General features: G+C 43.6%; 1 non-coding gene across 1 annotated transcript; it reads left to right on the top strand.

The window, feature by feature from the left end:
* The first annotated feature begins 3,979 nt into the window (after positions 1-3,979).
* Positions 3,980-4,051, top strand: TRNAG-UCC (transfer RNA glycine (anticodon UCC)). The gene has a single exon. It is a non-coding gene; the product is annotated as a tRNA-Gly (tRNA).
* Positions 4,052-19,729: the final 15,678 nt, after the last annotated feature.

The raw sequence follows: 19,729 nt of genomic DNA, 5'->3' as shown, positions 1-19,729 counted from the left end.
TACCTTGGTTGCAGTGGTTGCCTGAAAATTTAGGAGTAGGAGAGAAACTAATCAGGCTTTCAGGATGGGTAACCCACAGTAATTAGTGGCTATGGTCTCATTAGTAGGCTCATAAATCCCTAACACTGTCAGCCTTCCTCAAGCTGTCTTTGTTTTATCTAGATTAGTGCTCTAATTATGGAGCAGTGATAAAGTTTTCTGTGCTCTTTTGAGAGCTTTCTGCTACAATTCAGGTTCACCAGCAGCAGCTGCTGTACTGTTTTATTTCACAAGGGAGGTAAGAGACCTGCATGGATGAGAGAAAGATCTTCGGGAGAAGCTCAGATGGAAGAAGGGAGTTCACAGTTTGTGGATAAAGAAACTGGCCACTTGGGAGGAATATAGGAACATTGCTGAAGTTTGTAGGGCTGCAAGAAGGAAAGCTGAGACTGTCTTGAAATTAAGCCTGGCAAAGGATGTGAAAAATAACAAGAAGGGCTTCTTCAAGTACATCTGTAGGAAAAGGAATACCAGGTAAAATGTGGGCCTGCTGCTGAATGAGATGGGTGACCTGATGACAGGAAACAGAGAAGGCAGAGTTACTGAATGTCTTCCTTGCTTCTGTCTTTGCTGCTAAGGCTTGGTCCTCAGGAATCCAAATCCCTGGAAGTAAGAGAGAAAGTCTGGAGGAAAGACTCTCCCTTAGTCAAGGAGGACTGGGTTAGTGATCAGCTAGATAAGCTGGACACCCACAAATTCGTGGGCCCTGATAGAATGCACTCAAGAGTACTGGAGGAGCTGTTAAGGTTATTGCTATGCCATTTTCCATTTTAGAAAGGCCAGGGAGAACAGGGCAGGTGCCTGAGGACTGCAGGAAAGCCAGTATCATTTCAGTCTTCAAAAAGGACAAGAAGGAGGACCCAGGAAACTACAGGCCAGTCAGCCTCACCTTCATCCCTGGGGAGGTGATGGATAACTCATTCTGGAGGGCCATGTAGATGATTAGGGGATTGGAGCATCTCTTGTATGGGGAGAGGCTAACTGGGGCCCTTTAGCCTGGAAAAGGGAAGACTGAGAGGGGATCTTATCAATGCTTATAAATATCTAAAGAGTGGAGATCATGAGATTGGTGCTGGGATCTTTTCAGTGGTGCCAAATAATAAGGGACAATGATCACAAGCTGTAACAGAGGAGGTTTCACTTGAACATAAGGAAAAACTTTTCTACTCTGAGGGTGACAGAGCACTAGCACCAGAACAGGACGCCCAGAGGCTGTGGAGTCTCCTCTGAAGACTTTCAAAATGTGCTTGGATGCATGCCTGTGCAACCTGGATCAGAAGAGATGGACTAGATGATCTCTGGAAGTCACAGTATCAGAGTATATTAGAGGTAGGAAGGGGCCTTAAGAGATCATTGGGTCCTACCCCCCCTGCCAAAGCAGGATCCCTTAGGGCAGTCTGCACAGTAATGCATCCAGGTGGGTTTCGAAAGTCTCCAGAGAAGGAGACTTCACAGCCTCTCTGGGCAGCCTGTTCTGGTGCTCTGTCACCCTAACTGTAAAGAAGTTTCTCCTCATGTTGAGGTGTAACCTTCTATGCTCAAGCTTGAACCTGTTGTTCCTTTTCTTATTACTGTGCACCACCGGAAAGAGCTTGGCCCCCTCCACTTGACACCCACCCCTCAGTTATTTATACACATTGATGAGATCCACTTTCAGTCTTCTCAAGACTAAATAGCCCCAGAGATCTCAGTTCCTCTTCATAGGGGAGATGCTCAAGTCCCCTAATCATCCTTGTGGCTCTCCATTGGATTCTCTCCAGCAGTTCTCTCTCTTGAACTGGGGACCCCAAAACTGGACACAGCATTCTGGGTGTGGTCTCACCAGGGCAGAGCAGAGAGGTAGAAGAACTTCCCTAGACCTGCTCGACACATCCATCTTGATGCATCCCAGGATACCATTGGCTCTCTTGGCCACAAGGGTACATTGTTGTTCCATTGAGAACTTGCTGTCCACCAGCACTCCAAGGTCTTTCTCCAAGGAGCTGCTTTCTAGCAGGGCAGTCTCTAACCTGTACTGGTGCATGTTGTTATTCCTCCCCAGACATAGGACTCTGCACTTGTCCTTATTAAATTTCATGAGGTTTGCCTGCACCCAGCTCTCCAGCCTATTCAGGTCACACTGGATGGCTGCACAGCCTGACAGGGTGTCAGCCAACCCCCCAGTGCCTAACACTGTGATTCTGTAATAAAGGTAACCTAAAGTTGGCATCACTTTTTGTGAGGTAGGCAAAAGTTAAGTGGCCATATCACAGCAACAGGGCTGCTCCTGTATTGAGGATGGAAAACTGAAGAGGGAAGAGAAGCTAGGGCAGGAGCTCGTCCAACTGTTGTACAAGAAGTCCTTTTCACTCCTGAATCAGTTACTTAATCTGACAGAAAAGATATACTGCTAGTTTTTCAAGGCAGTCTGTCTACTTACAGCAAACTGATAAAGTAACTTGAGAGCTGTGCAGGGACTGATTCTGTAAGGTGCTGAGTTTTTGAGTGACTGCTTGGTGAATGTGCTTGACTCCCACCCAAAGCCAGTGGCAGTTCAGGGTATTTCATACTGTTCCAAATAACTCTTGTTATTGTTAGAGATGCCTTGATAAAAGGAGCTTGTAAATCAATGATTTTAGTTTCTTTCTGTTGTGTGGATATAAATTACAACACATGCACGAAAAGGAAATGGATAACGGTTTCCTATTTTAAAAATGGCTAGAAACAAGCAACAGTGTCAAAGGCAAGGACATATGAATCTTATTTGATTTAAATCTGTTTTTATGCCAAGCGTGTGTGGTTTTGCTAGCTTGAGAAATAAATCCACTGAATGGTCTTAACTGATAACACATTCTTTCCTGCAGTGGTTAAAAGAAAATGCTGATAAATTTTAGGGACAAAGCTTTACATTTACTGGCTCTTGCTTTAACCTATAGCTGCCTGGTTTTCTGGATTTAATAATGCTAGCAGCTTATAAAAGAGGGACTGGTTTCTATTGCTGTAGATTTACACAGATCCGTCAAGACTACAAGCAAAGCCTCAACAAAGGAGTCTGAAATTCTGCATAAAGTTTCTAGTTGCAGTAGGCTACAATAGAGAGTTACATTAGGTATTAAATGGGGGCTTTCAATAAGTTAAGTTCTCAAAGATTAATAGTTGAGAGAGTAGTACTTCTGTTCTTAATATATCGGAGGTATTTGTGCTGGAAATGTGCAACTGTTGGTAAGAAGCTGAAGCAGTGGGCAGGTGGAAAAGTGGAATGTGCACGAGAGCTAAATGTTCTTGAGTCAGCAGTGAAGTAGCAAATAGCGCATGACAAGCTGTCTTTTAAGGCTTCAGGCTTAATCAGTCATTTGCTTCTCTTGGACTATTGCTCCAGGACCTTGCAGACTCAAGGAAAATGAACTGGAGCAGAGGACAAATTGTGGTTTGGCTTTTTTTTCTTCTTCTTCTTTAATAAAGCTGCTGTTTTGTGTTTTGGTTTGTTTTTTTAACAGGAAAAATAATGAAGCCATGCTGCAGAAATCTAGTATGGTTATTAGGGCTTTAAACTCCTTTAAGCTGCAATATCCCTCTTGCACTTTTTAGAAGTTTCTCTGTTTAAGGAAGGCCTGTGTGCCAATTGATTTGAACCCCACATTTTCTCGTTACTGGCCAACTTTTAAGTGAGTTGTAATCATAACGATAATTGTATAGGCCAAAGGAGTCTCCTACAGTTTATAGATGACAGTGACATTATCACCCATGTGTCTAGGTAAACATTTGTTTGGTTTCTGTGCTGAGGGCAGGGAGATGTTAAATCACAGTGGTTACTGCCTCCCCCTTAGAGTCCAGCTGTCGATAAAATTACAGCCTTGCATGTAGGAGAATTCATGCTTGTACTGGCATGAGAGAAAAGGCTGGGAGGGGCACAATAGGGATTATTATGTTGATGGCTATGCCAGTTTTGATGGTTCATAGGGCGTTGGTGGTATAGTGGTGAGCATAGCTGCCTTCCAAGCAGTTGACCTGGGTTCGATTCCCGGCCAACGCAACTGCAGCTTTTGTGGTGCTGAATGGTGCCACTGGCAGTGCCAGCTGGCAGCCAGGCACCAGTGGTGTTCCTCAGGGATCAGTGCTGAGCCTCATCCTGGTCAATATCTTTGAGCCTGCAGTGTGCCCAGGCAGCTAAGAGGGCCGATGGCATCCTGGCCTGCATCAGGAACAGTGTGGCCAGCAGGAGCAGGGAGGTCATTCTGCCCCTGTACACTGCACTGGTTAGGCCGCACCTCGAGTACTGTGTCCAGTTCTGGGCCCCTCAGTTTAGGAAGGATGTTGACTTGCTGGAACGAGTCCAGAGAAGAGCAGCAAAGTTGGTGAGGGGTTTGGAGCATAGCCCTACGAGGAGAGGCTGAGGGAGCTGGGGTTGCTTAGCCTGGAGAAGAGGAGACTCAGGGGTGACCTTATTGCTTTCTACAACTACCTGAAGGGAGGTTGTAGACAGACGGATGTTGGTCTCTTCTCCTAGGCGGCCAGTACCAGGACAAGAGGACACAGTCTCAGGCTGCGCCAGGGGAGATTCAGGCTGGATGTTAGAAAAAAGTTCTATACAGAAAGAGTGATTGCACATTGGAATGGGCTGCCTGGGGAGGTGGTGGAGTCGCCATCACTGGAGGTTTTCAGGAGAAGACTTGATGGGGTGCTTGGTGCCATGGGTTAGATGTTTGGGTGGTGTTTGATTGGTTGATGGGTTGGATGTGATGATCTTGAAGGTCTCTTCCAACCTGGTTTATTCTATGTATTCTATAGGTAGAAATGTGACCTAAATTCCAGCCATACCCAAGTGTAGAACATGGAGACAGAAACACACAGATTGGGACACAAACTCGGTAATTTTCTAGTGGCTGTTTCTGATACATGTTGAAAGACCTGAGCTAGGCAGAGTACTGGGAAAAACAACTATCTGGAATAGAAAGCTTTGTTGTAGATCTGAGTCTCTTTCAGTATCAGCATTTCTGTTTGCATCCTTAGAATTTATTTAATTAATGGCTGTATTTTTGCTGTCTTACACCTATTAAGCCAGTGTCGTCTCTGACAGTTATGTGGGGAAAGAGTCACTGTCATTCTTTCCCAAAGTACTATGCTGAAAAATCAGAGAGCTTTGTTAGCATAAGCTGCACATACTGATATTGAATCAGGTTGCCAGTAAACCATGGGAAATGCACCTGGTGCAGCTAGGTGCATGACACATTTCCAAATACCAAGCAACATCTTTGCCTTTCTCTCCCCTAATGGTACATGTCCTGAGAACACCTCCAGTTGAGAGACAGAATGTATGCTGAGGAATGTTAACCGAAGGAATGCAATTATTTACAAACAATTACACAAATGTGTAACACACATGGATGATTATTAAAGACCTAAAAACTAAGCTACTGGGTAAGTGTCCAGAAATAATCAGCTATACCCAGAAAACTAACCCAAGCTCCTTAGTATTTTGGTTTTAATTTGTTTTGTTTCAAAAATATTTTCTTTTAAATGCTTGTTCATTTCTGCTTTTAAATGCTTCAAGGACCCTGGGAGGAAGGCATTGCTTCTCTAACATTGCTGCTCACGCTTGATGCAGCTTTAGGCTTATTCTGCTCTTCATCTCCCCCTGCCGGGACTATTGCCTGGCGTCGTGGGAACTGCAACATGATTTCAGGTATGGACAATTTCTTTGAAAGCTTTAAAAAATATCTTGATGAATTAAATGGAAATCATAATTTAAACTCTCAGAGGTCTGTCTGTAAACACACCCTTGATTTCCAGTCACTGCAGTATGGAGAAAAAAACCCTGGAAACCAGGAATGGAACTCTTGGAGGGACAGCAGTACCCAGTTCATGTTGCCAACTAGCCACTCCATGCAGAGCAAATACACTACCCAAATACCAGGGGAAAAAAACAACCAAACCAAACAAAAAAAACACACTTAAGTGAATTCCTTCATTTATGTATTGGAGTGGGAAAATGTGCATCTCCAGTTTACTTTTTTGCTGCCAAGGTGTTTGCCTGGTTTTGATGCCAATCAGTACAAGCTGAGGTATGCAGTGATATTAAGATGGTTGTTAAGCTCCATTAGAGAAGTTGAAGCATTAAATGAAAGAAGTTTCTCAAAACAAGAGAAGTGCTTTTCTAGTGAGAAACAGCTACCATTACTTAGTTCTAGAGGGACTAGGAATTGTGTTAATATTCTCCCCATTTCAAATCAATGTCAGAGAAGTTACCTGTGAGCATGCTTTGCATACCTGGTTTCCTTTTTGCTGGTATCTCTCTCTGCATGGGGCAGTATAGTCACCACATCACTTGGGTTGTGTCACTGGTTTGGAATGTATCCTCCTTCCCAATCCTTGAGTCATTTTCATTCTTTAACCTTTTCTGAATATCTGTTAATGTCTTCATATGCCTTAAGTTGCTCTGCTGGGAAGAGTTGGAGATTTTTCTTCATTTATTTGAATAAGTAGGGAAATAAAACACTTATTATTTTTAATCTGTGGATAAGATCAGGGTAAGTTAAGGCTTCTGGTTTTAGTCTATGAATGTGCCTCATAACATACTCTATATGATTTCAAACATAATTGAATAAATAGTTTCATTATGTAGGATGGCTGAGGTTTTTAAATCAAATGTGTAACTCCCTGAAGGGAAGTATTTAAATGTCTAACATTTTCCATTACTAATAATCTGGCAAAATGTGTCTAATGGGTAGTGTCAGCTAAGAAATACAGTGGGTTGGGATGTTCCTCTGCTGTTTTGCTTATTCACAATGAATCACTACTGTCTTCTCTTGCTTCATTTTTGCGTTTTGAGAAACTGATTAGTTAATTGATTCCAGTGTAGGTCCTGCCCTAACTGACTCCTCACCCTCTGGTTTTCTCCTGGGATTACACCATGATGTCTGCCACCATGGGCTGCTTTGTCTAGTTCTTTCATTCAATCTGAGTGCATTTTCTCTCTTGAGGCTGCAGCCACTGTACAGCTCAAGGCATCGGTGTACAATCATCCTCTATTTAAATCCCTCTGCAGGCATAATTTAGGCTATATAGCAGCTTTATGGGGGGGGGGGGGTGTCTTAATTTCATCCAGGGGTTTCTCTTCCATGGAAGGGATGTGTAATCATCTCCCTGAGGCAGGTGACTGTTCTCGTGTGCCATCTTCACTGAAATTTTGGCTAGCTGTTCATAGAAATATTTCACTATGATCATACCACCATGCTCAGACTAGTCACTAGAGGTCAACATCATCATCTTCTAACAGAGCACCAACTACCACATAACTAAAGGACAGTCTTTTGCTTATATATATATTTCTCTAAACAGCTGCAGTGTTCATGACAGGATGTCACTGATACTGCCACTGCCCTGTCGGGGAGGCAGAAGATGTAAACCAGAAGTTAGGAGTTTCTCAAAATGTGGGATTTTTAAGAGTGCTGGGAGTGAGGAAAAAAATCTGGGGACCTTTATCTTTCTGGGCCAGAATTTGGTTTTGGTGAGTGCCTTGGGGAACAGTGGCAAAGCCAGCAGGATAGAGCAATAAATAAAACTTTTTCTGGAGCCCTTGCTGTCCATTTTAGGTCTTCCAGATGTCAGTACAAAATGCACTTCAGCAGCAGCATAACTCCTGGGGATCCCTAAGATCTTCCAGATGTAGAAGTGTTATCTTTACATTTCTACCTGGAGATGCTTTCTGCTTTCTACTGTTTCTAGCCTGGACAAGCTTACAGCCTACCTGAACTCTCTGACAAACTTCCAGAACTGGCTGGAAGTTGAGAAAACAAACCAGGAAAGAGCCTAACACTGCATCATTTCATAAGCAGCTAAAGGAACAAAGCCTAGCCTACACACCAGTGTCCCTGAAGATTTATTTCCTCATAGTTTGGGTATTTAAAAGTGGCCTCCCTCTTACAGCCTTTTCTTATGTTTAATTTAAATCTTGCAGGCTTTCTCTTGGCTGGAGCACTTGCAGGATCTTCTTCCCCTAAGCAGGCAGTTGCCTATTTCCATTCAACTTGAGGGAACTCATTTTATCTGAGACTTTCTTGTTAAATTTGTTTGAAATCGGCCAGCACATGTGGTGTTTATTAGGGGAATGACACAGATCACATAATTGCTTTAATTTCCTGTGGCAACATGATGTAAATATTCTTCATCCTAAGAGATTTGTAGAAACTGTATTTGTTACTATGCATTCAGTATCCTCTGGGCTAAATCATCCACTCCGCATTTCACACAGAATCACGGAATATTAGGGGTTGGAAGGCACCTCAAAAGATCATTTAGTCCAACCCCCTCCTAGAGCAGGATCACCTAGAGTAGGCCACACAGGCTGAGTTTTGAATGTCTCCACAGAAGTAGACTCCACAACCTCTCTAGGCAGCCTGTTCCAGTGTCTGTCACTCTCACAGTGAAAAAGATTTTTCTTATACTCATGTTGACCCTCCTATGCTCCATCTTGCACCTGTTGCTCCTTGTCCTATCACTGGATATCTCTGAGAAGAGCCTGGCTCCATCCTCCTGACACCTGCACTTCACATATCTGTAAACATTAATGAGGTCACCCCTCAGTCTTCTCTGAACTAGAGACCCAGCTCCCTCAGCCTTTCCTCATAAGGGAGATGTTCCACTCCATCATCTTTGTGGCTCTGTGCTGAACTCTTTCAAGCAGTTTTCTGTCCTTCTTGAACTGAGGAGCCCAGAATTGGACACAGCATTCCAGATGTAGCCTTACCAGGACAGAGTAGAGGGGGAGGAGAACCTCTCTCAAGCTACTAGCCACACTCCTCCTAATACACCCTAGGATGCCATTGGCCTTCTTGGCCACAAGAGCACATTGCTGGCTCATGGTCATCCTGTTATCCACCAGGACCCCCAGCAGGTCAGTCCACAACCTGTACTGGTACATGGGGTTGTTCTTTCCAGATGCAAGACTCTATACTTGTCCTTGTTGTATTCCATTAAATTTCTCCCTGCCCAACTCTTCAGCCTCTCCAGGTCTTGCTGAATGGCAATGCAGCCTTCAGGTGTGTCAGGTACTCCTCCCAGTGTTGTGTCATCAGCAAACTTGCTGACAGTGCACTCTGTTCCCTTCTCCAGGTTGTTGATGAATATATTGAATAGTACTATTTCCAGTATCAATCCCTGAGGGACTCAACCAGTGCACAATCCACCTCACTAGCCCATCACCCAGACCCCACTTCCTCAGTTTAGCATCAAGGATGCTGTGGGAGACAATATCAAATGCTTTCCTGAGATCAAGATGAACCACACCCACTGCTCTGCCATCCACCTGGTTATGTCCTCATGAAAGGCTATCAGGTTGGTAAAACATGAATTTCCCCTGGTAAAACCATGTTGACTGCTCCCAGTGACCTTGATATACCTACAGACAGTGCCAAGGATAAGTTGCTCCATCACTTTTCTAGAGATGGAGATGAAGCTCACCAGTCTATAGTTACCTGGGTCCTCTTCCTTGCCCTTTTTGAAGACTGAAGGGACATTTGCTTTCCTCCAGCCCTCAGGCACCTCTCCTGTTCCCATGACTTACCAAAGATGACGGAGAGTGTACTAGCAGCAACCTCTGCCAGCTCCCTGAGCACCCACAGGTGCATCCCATCAGGACTCATGGATTTATGGATGTCCAGATTGCTTAACTGATCCCTAACCCAGTCCTCATCAACCAAGGCAAACCCCTCCTTTATCCTGACTTGCTCTGGGCTCCCATGGACAGTCTCCAGCAGTACAGACAGATATAAAGAAGGCATTCAGTAGCTCTGCCTTCTTTTTATTCTCTGTCATCAGGGCACCCACCTCATTCAGCAGTAGGCCTACATTGCTTCTACTGTTAGTTGAAGTTGATGAACTTTGAAAGATGTAAGGAAAGCAACACTTTTAGGAAGAGCATGTATCAGAGTTTCAACTGTGTATCTATACATACCAAATCTCCTTTCAGCTTATAACTTTTATCTGCTAGGTCGAAGAGCAACATTGAAGACAGGGAAGAGGAAGAGAAGACCTATTCCCAAAGGCACAGAATAAGACTGCCTGGGTGATCCCAGGTGTAATTATCAAGGCTTTAACTAGTTGGGATTTTCATTGTTGTCATTCTGTTGGAAAGTTCCACATAATTTCTTGTCTCTCTGGGTATTTTCATAAACATATTTCTGTCACTTTTATTGAACTTGAGATAGTAATATGTTTTTATTTGTTAGATTGGAAGAAAATGAAACAGTACTTTACAAACTTTTTTTCCTCCCCTATGTCTTCTCACAGGATCACAAAATGGAAGGGTCCTCTGAGGATCTGCTAGAGCAGGTATGCCCAGATCAGGTTGCACAGGAATGTGTTCAGGCATGTCTTGAAAGTCTGCAGAGAAGGAAACTTCACAACCTCTCTGGACAGCCTGGTGCTCCTTCACCCTCACAGGAAAGAAGTTTTTCATTATGTTTAGGTGGAACTTCCTGTGTTGTAGTTTGTGCCCCATTGCCCCTTGTCTCGTTGCTGGACACCACTGAATAGAGTCTAGTGCAAATCTCTTTGCACACACCCTTTAGATATTTATAAAGATTGATAAGATCTCTCAATCTTCTCAAGGGTAAAGAAGCACAGGTGTCTCAACCTTTCCACCTCAAAGGAGATGCTTCAGTCCCATAATCATTTTGTAGCATTTGCTGGACTCTCTCCAGTAGTTCTTTGTCTCTGTTGGGCTGGGGAGACCCTCAACCTCCTGGCCACACTCTTCTTAATGTACCCCAGGATACCATTGGCATTCCTGGCCAAAGGACACACTACTGGCTCATGGTTAACTTGTTATACGCCAGGACTCCAAGGTGGTTCTCCACAGAGCTGTCTTCCAGCACATCAGCCCCTAACCTGTACTGGTGCATGGTGGTGTTCCTCCCCAGGTAAAAGACCCTACAGTTGCCCTTGTTGAACTCGATGATGTTCCCTTCTGCCCAACTCTCAGCCTGTCCAGGTCTCACTGAATGACAGCACATCCACACAAAAAGCCCTGTGAGTTGAGATAAAGAGAGTTTAATGGAATGATATGATGTACAATTACCTCAGCCTATTTGACAGAAAAGTACAGCAGAGGCAGAGCAGAAGCCATACATATGACCCCAAGCCTGCAGCCAGCCCAGTGGAAAAGACCAACTCCCCAAAACAGAAGAAAGGCCCAGTCAGAAACAGGAAGTCTCTCATGTTACAATCCAAACTACAAGCCCCATGATACTTTACTCCAGAGAGAACTTAAATGTTAAAGCTGGCATGACATCAGCAGATTCAGTTGGCTAAACCCAGGACCATATCATAAGCAGACTTGCTGAGGGTGCATTCTGTCCGTTTGTCCAGGTCACTGATGAAGGTGTTGAACAAGACTGGACCCAGCACCAATCCCTGGGGAACGCTGCTAGCTACAGGTCTCTAGTTAGAGTGCACTGCTGATTACAACAACCCTCTGAGCTCTCTCATTCTGTCAGTCTCACTTCCAGCCAAGAGACTTGCCAGGAGAGGAAATACAGACTGCTGTCTCCTCTGACTGAGCTGCTCTGCATTGCTATCTCCCTTTTAGCTTGACCACTTCTGGGCTATAAGCTAGGTCCATGGGTTGTGCCAGGCAGCTCTCCTAGCTCATCTGCACTAGTTCAGGATCTGTGCACAGTGGTGCCTTGTGTGCAGAAGTCATATTGGATGCAGAGGCTAAAGGCTGCAACACTGAGGTGCTGCGGAGGTAATGGCAAAATACAGATGCAGGGTGAAAAAGTCCTGTTTCTGTTTCCTGTGGTGTAGCACTTTTGGTGGACTGTCACTGCTATGTGTTTTCCCAGTGCAAGTTTGGAGGAGTGCTATCTATCTGGCACACAGTGCTGTTGTCAGGGCTAAGCTGAAATTCCATGATTAGTGTGACTTGGCACAAACCAATAGTTCTGCTGAGGGAGATGGCTCTGCTGCCCTCTCCTCTCTTCCAGTGTGCAAATATTTCTGCAGCTGTGCAGACAATGTCTGCGTCGGTAAGCTAAACAGGCATCAGGCAGGGGCCCAAGCACTAGCATGCTCTCTTGTGACATAGTCTATGGCACAGCTCTGGACTGGTCAGTGCCCTTCCCAGCAATACTCTGGGCAACACAGGCCAGTGATGTAGCCCTGCCAGTGGCAATACGAGAGTTTAGCTGTATGGACACAAGCTGCACTTCATAATAAGTAGATATGCAAAGTTACTACAGTATCACATCATTGTTCTTTAAAACTTGGTAAGTCTAGCTCCAAATCCTTGGATTCATGTAAGTGGGGCTTTCATATTCCTGCCTCTTTCTCTGATGAACTAAAAAGTGAAAGAGAGTACTTGGAAACCTGTTTTGTGAAATGCTATACCTATTTTTTGTGTTCCATCCAGGCATCTTTTTATATGGTGGAAAGATCACTTGAAATTAGACATGTGCAAACACTAAACAGTAACCACAATGTCACCTGGGTTTGACACCTGATGCCTTATTAGAAGTTGTGCTATTTAACCAGTCATGAATAGCTAGTGTGTCAGGACCTGAGCTGGGCTTGTTAAAGCTGAGAAGAAAGCACTTCCAGGATTGAAAACATACTGGATTTTGCACTTCTAACAGTGACCTTATTTAAATGCAGGATTTCCTCCAGCATGTTGGAGCAGAGGAGCCCTGAAGGAGAGAGCAGAAGGCTCTTCTGGGAGGATTACTCTCTTTATATCAGAAGCCTAAATTCTTCCACATGCTGTGTGGCACTTTCCTTTGAAAGTGCTCTGCTTAAGCACTGCTTCAGAGTAGGTTGTAGTCAGCAGAACTGATTTCTTAATGAACAGGTTTTGTGTTGCTTTAGAACCCCGAAATGCACTGCTGTCCCTTTAGAACTGCAGAGTTCATCTGTTCATACATCATTATTGCTTTTTGCCTAGTCATTCCTTTGTTATTGCTAGATGGAAGCATGGACATAGACCTCTCAATCTCTTCATCAGCACTGCACTCAAGCTAAAACTGGATTTGGTTTCAGAAGACAAAATCATGAAGAGCTTACATTTTTATGCTGAGGTAATTTTGCACTGCTTTGTTTCAGGGTTAGCTCTTGACTTAAAGCTCTTGACTTGTTAGCCTAGAAAAAGGTCTTATAACATGTCTAGTTTTTTCATTCTTCTTTTCACAAACTAAAATTAGCCTAGTGGTGCAGACCATCAGCACTACCTTTTGTTCTCTCTTTATACTTGTGTTTTACACAATAGCATCCAGGAAACAATCCTATTCCTGGAAATTCATCACATTCCACCGAGCTGTGTGGTGTTCTGCTGCTTGAAGTTATTCAGTGGAACTTCCATTTGTGTTCAGAATTCCTGGAAGGTTTGTCATATACAGTGCTCTAAAAATGTAATGCAGCAGATGAAGCCAGGCATAGAAAAAAGGAGAGTTCAGTCTCTTAAATTATTATTAGCCAGTCTAAAAGGGAAGTTGTCTGTTGCATAGTCTAAGTCTTGAACATCTCAACAGGTAGATGAAACAGCTTACATGGCTGTTTCATTCCCTTATGTTAGTGTCGTAATAGCCAATCTTATCTCTCTGATACATGCACGCTTGCTTTAGTATACATATATGTATGTGCATGCAAATACAGCCTACCTTAGTGTGATAATTGTTCATATCAATAGTAACTCCTGGCAATGCAGCCTGGACTGTTTGGACAAGTCTGCAAATCACATCCACCAGAAATGCTTATAGCTGTAAGAAGGAAGGTCCTGGACTATATCCTTTTAACTGCGTGAACGGCTCACAGCCAACAACAAAAGAGACTGTCAAGTGTGGAGTCGCTGATCTAGCTGAATTGGATGCAGTCCCTGTGGAGAGTCAACTGTTGACAACTTAGGAAAAGAGAAAGCAAGATGAAAGAATCAGGTGCACGCTGCATGTCCAATGCCTGAATAGTGGACTGAAAATTTACATTAGGCCACAACTTCCTGTTACTTATGCTCTCTCACCACAAAAGACTGTCCCAAACAGTCTTCCTGAATGCTGCTCGCTCTCTCATGAGGTTACATTCCCAGGCCTTTGTACCAAATGGAGTCCTAGAGCAGTGTATGTTGGGTTGTTCTCCTGATGAAGTAATGTTAAGTAACTAGGGTTGAAACTGTAAGCTATCCATAAGGGGTTGGGGTTTTTTTATGTTATGATTTGTTGTTTTTCTTTTCCAATAGTTGGATTGAAATGAATTCCTAATGAAATAAAAGGCTCAGATACAGGAGTGACAAGTAACAGAGCGGGGGGGGGGGGGGGAAAGAACCTTTAATGTTGTGGTTCAAAGTGGGGGCAAGTCTGAACGCAGCACACATAATTGCAGCAGTCAGATGCATTCCACGTAAGCGACTGTCAGCTGGTGAATATGCACAAAGCACAGAGCAGGATGTGTACCAGTTCCACTGTCAGAAATACTGTTGGCTTGGACCTGTGTCATGCATAAGGAGCAAAACATGCATCCATTCATCCTCTCCATGGGCCTAGCTTAATGATGCCAGCAATGTAAAGAATCACACCAGTGCCAAACTAGAATGATGATGGGGAGATTTTCATGATGTAGTGCCTCTGCTGGTGGCAGCAGTATGACCAATCTTGTGCTTCCACACTGGGCATGCAAACTTACACCAGAATATACTTTTACTGCTGAATAGCTCAGTGATGCTTAGCACTATAAATCCAAAAATGGATGTACTTTTATCTGACCAGACTCTTCTCTGTTGGGAAGCCCGTGACTTTTAAAGCAACTAAGCTCATACAGAAACTTCCGAATTACACATTTTGCTCCCTGTCAGCTATGTCTATATCAGACAATCCCCTCTGGAAGTAAATTATTGATTAGCTCATCCCCAGTTACCTGAGACTGCCTCTCCTGCTAGGTACTGTATTTCAGAAAATCATTTAGACATATGGGTTTTCTCAGTGTTGATCTGTTTCAGCAATAAACACAAAACATTGTTTATTTAAGTTTAGGCAGCCATATATTTGCACTTTCTAATTTTAAGAATCTGTTCTAATCCTGAGCCTTTCCCAGCTAACAAGCATATCATCTGGCTGATTATACCAATTCCCAAGCAAAATAGGAAATTAAAAATTCCAGATGATTATCAAACACTTCTTTTTGTTTATCTTGAGATGACTGTTTAAAACAATATATTAAAAATTTAGAGACCTGTTTCTCAAACATTTACTTTGTCATGTAGATGTGTAATAGGATACTTTCATTAAGAATGTGTTGTGGTTTTAAATTATGATTTATTGACACAGGTTTGCTAGAAGATCTGCAAGTAACTATTTGAAGGCAGTAGATAAAAAGGTAGATAGTTCAGTGGTGAAATTTCATGGGGGGTTGGCAGGGGGAACTAGGGAAAAACATTCCAAGCTGAGATCTAATGACAGTGAAAGACTTGGACCCTGCTTGAAACATCCAAGACCAAAGCATGATGCAAAGTGGACCACCACCAGCAGTCTGTTCTCTCTTAGCAGGATGTCAGCCAGGGGGAGCATGCCATGTAACCAGTGACTCAGGCCAATAGAGCTCTAGTATGAACAAACCAGGAGAGGTCAGCTCTGGCAAGCAAAGACTTCACTAGAAGTAAAGCTACTTTGTATTAATGTATAGATTCTGTGTATAAATCCAGTAATTAATAGACTTGACTCTGTGATTATCACAATCTGGCTTGTGTGATGGACAGACAGCTGTGGAGAAAACTAAGTATGAGAGAAAACCAAACACTTGACTTAAGCCATCTCCCTATGAGTATTTGGATGAAAGTGAGAGATAATGAATGTTTCTGCAGAAAGAAACTTGTATGTGTCATACAATGTACAGCATTTCAACAAAGAACATGAGGAAGCAGAGAGTGGGGGTGGCTGGGAATCAGGAACTGGAGTAGCTTCAGTTACACCCTGAGGACAGCAAGCCTGACAATTGACTCTGGTCTTAGTATCCTCCCCGATAAGCGTTTGGCCTTGCTACAGCTTGCTTATTCAATCACACCCATAAAGGTGCACTGCTAGTAATAAAAGCCTTTGTTATTTTGAAAGTAGCATTTAGTAATTACAATATACTCACTCTAAGCTCTGGCTGCTGGCTCTATCCCTCCCGCCTCATGTGAGCTCCCTCCACTTATTGCATCACATCTAAAGTTAGACAAGATGCTCTATCCTGTGAAGCACAGGGCTCTGTGGCTCAGAGCTGCAATGGTCAGTACCAAGCATAGCTGTGTAGCTCCCCAGTTAGGAAGATGTTTTCAGACAGATCACTGCAGAAAACCTAATGATGATCAGAATTGTAACAGAGGTAAAGCATTGATCAGGTCCAGGAGCTTTGGTTCAGTCACAGGTCAGAAAATGGGAGTTAGTCATATTTCTCTTGGCAAGTCTTTAGCTCTCTGTTTTCTCAGTGATACAAGGTGCAGTGGGGACAGCTTGTCAATCGCTTTTCTACAGAGAACTAGTTGGTCTGAGTTCTTCTGTGATGCAGTTGCACCGCTTTCATTGTAATCATACCAATGATGAATGTGGCCTCTCTTTATTTAGAAACAATAAAAGAGCTAATGAGATTAAACATGCTTATAGTCTTTTCCTTCTGCTTAAAGCAGGGTTTAGTGCATAGAAAATGCTGCAGGCTTAGGAAATTATAGAAAAGATTCTTCAGTTTTCTCCAAACCTTTGCTTCTCCTGCCCAGACTCAGCCCATAGCATCCATGCAAATTGTTTCAAAAGTCTGTATTTCCAGCACACTGCTCGTATTTAACATCTGGTACATTTAAAATTAGTATTTCAAAACCACTAATCTTGTGAGGGGGGTGGGTTAAAATGTAGAACTAGAGAAAGGCAAACCAGGGGGAAAGCTAAAACTTGAACAGAAACTTGAAGCAGCTAAGAAGCACTAGAGCTGTCAAATCATGCATTTTGGATGTGAGCTGAATCAAATCACACCAGCAGGTTTTTTTGGTACTTCATCTGAAACCAGTTTAGCTTTTCTGTGTTAGTAGATTATGCTGTTTTCAACAGTTGTTGGAGAAATTACTGATGAAAAACATTTTCATTGTGGGTGTAATTCCAAGTACAGACAAATCTCTTGTACTCAAACCTATTTTCTTGCCCTGATCTGTCCTGAAGATGAGTAGGAATGTGATCTGTCAAGCGCTGCTCAGCACCATCCCTGGTTTCAGGGCTGCTCTTGGAACCGCAGACTTTAGGGTATGGGATGGCTCTGAGTTTTTTCAGGGTGCAACCTCAAATTATCAAGGGACTGTAAAGAGCTGGGGAAAAAAAAAAAGAACTTAACAACAAAACCCTGAGTAAGGACCAGTAGAAGGTGGAATCTATATCCTTGCAGGTGCTATGTTGGTGCAACAATTTCAGGATTTGGCATCCTGAACCTGGATCACACTCAAGAATCAGATACATGAACAGGAGGTAACTGTCGCTTTAGCACTGATGGTGCAACTGGATTTGGAAATTGGCCTGTGGCAGTTTTAACACAAGCACAAACCAGAATTCCCCTTAGTTCTGTTGCAGTGTTAAGCACCTCAAGGCAGCACTCAGTAGCCGCACTAACACTTCTGGAGTGTATAAATGATAAGTGACAGAATAGGACAGTTGCCAGTGAAGCAAAATGCACTAAACTTGCAGTAATGGCATTTATGTGACCTCCCCCATGTTTTGCTGGAGTCAATTTAAAACAAAGAAATAAAAGGATGTAAAAACTTGCAGTCATACAGTTGGTTGAATCCTGTTTCTGTTGCCTATCATTTTAGCAGAAATAATATTTTCAGTAAAAAAGAATACCCCCAAATTATTTGAGACTTCACCTGCCTAGGTGGTTTTAAAGAAAATAATGCAGGAATTCACAAATAAATTAGTTTTCTGCAGGCAGCAAAATCTTTCTAGAGAGCAAAGGTATATGGAGTCCCAATTGTGAGTTTACTATGAAAGATGAATTTTTGGGCCTTCTTCCACCAGAAGGTTGTGTACCAGAACTATACTAAGCCTCTATCCCCAAACCTGTCAGCTATAATTATCCATGGGGCATGTTTTCTATTGCAGTATCAGTGACCTTGCCTGTAATTATTCTTCACAGGGGAAGCTTAGTTCAGTCCTCCAAGTACTGCAGCAACTCTGAACAAAAATAACCCAAAAGTCCACAACAGGAAGCGTTAACAATGGCAGGATTACTGGCCACCATGTCACCACGAAACAAAGGAGCAACCGAGCGGGAGTTCAGGGAAAAGCAGCACAATCAGGTAGCAGAAATGACTGACTTATGAGAAAAGATTAAATGATGATGAAAGGGTGAACAGAACAACCACTGCAAATGTTTGAAAGAAGAAACCATCCAGGACAGGGAGGGATTCTCTAAGTTGCTGCCAGGAGTTAAGAGTAATGGAAAGAAACCAATTTAAAAAAAAAAAGAAAAAAGAATGCAGCAGTCACCATAACTGCTTCTTTAACTCAAAAAAGAAACCCAGTGCTTTTGTCCATATGGAAACCTTGCTCATTTGTCCTGTTTCATTCTTCAGCCATATCTCCTGAACCACAGGACTAATGCTTACAATTATGTAATAGTGCAATACTGCTGAAGTTTTTTAGGCTAAGGGAGCTATGCCAACATCTTCCAGCTCTGGCCGGGTTCAGAACCTCATTTCTTGAGGTGCCTCAGAAAGCCTCAAGGCTTTAGCTGAGGAAAGAAGCTCTGCACTGCACTTAACCAAATGCTTCTCTCAAATGATGAGCTTAACTCCCACGGCTATAAATCACACGAGTGACTCCCAAATGAAGAACCTAATTTTGCCCTCCGCAGTCCATGAAGCAGTAACACGTGAAATCAGAATTGCCCACAGCTCTACTCAGCAGACCTTCAGTCCACATCCCTTTCCAGTTAGTATTTTTGCAGCCAAACAGCTGTGATGCTTCGAGTTTCATTTGTTTCCATTAACTCCCCCCCAGTGGGCTTATATATTTGTGTTTCTTTGCTTACATATTTGTGCTGCCCCTGAGGGAATACAGACACTGTCTCTAAGGTTAGAGGCAAGTCATCAGAAAGCAAGCACCTCTGTCTGATGCAAAATTTGTCCTGTCTCTTTGTTCCACCAGAGATGTAAAACTTTCCTGGAAATGTTGGAGAAAAGTCCCTCCAAATATGTGATTTCTTTCAGCAGCAGTTTTCAGTCTGTGCTTTTTGAATTGCTGGGCCGGATGTTTTTCAATTGTCACTCTTTGAGGCACTTTTCTATTGTTAATGCAATCCCAGGCACTTTACAGCCTGGCCTCTTCATAGTCCTTCCACGGACTAGTGCATGGAGGTCAAAGTCTTTCCATAACAATTTTTGTTGTCACCCTCCAAACCACGGACCAGTCGCCCGCCAGCTCGGGGCCAGCCACTTGCGGCTCCCCTTCACCCTTCATGACCTTCCATGGCGCAAACTATACGCTTCGTGGAAAACGCGTATGCCGCATTTGTCCAGCCAGCCCCCACCTGGCAGCTCCGTCGGGGCACCGCTGACGACCGCTCCAACCAGGGATGCCGCGGGCCCTCCCGGAGGCCTTGTCTGTCGGTTACCATTAACGCCCCTTTCCCGCCCGGCCTTCGGAGAAGCGTGGGCGGACGAAGCGCAGCCGTTCCGCCTGCCGCGCCGCAATCGGCGCGCTCGGAGCGCTGTGGC

Source organism: Dryobates pubescens, chromosome 11 (genome assembly GCF_014839835.1).
Source record: "Dryobates pubescens isolate bDryPub1 chromosome 11, bDryPub1.pri, whole genome shotgun sequence".
In the NCBI taxonomy this organism is placed as follows: domain Eukaryota; kingdom Metazoa; phylum Chordata; class Aves; order Piciformes; family Picidae; genus Dryobates; species Dryobates pubescens.
Note: the sequence above shows the minus strand (reverse complement) of the source record. Positions and strands in the feature narration are given on the sequence as shown.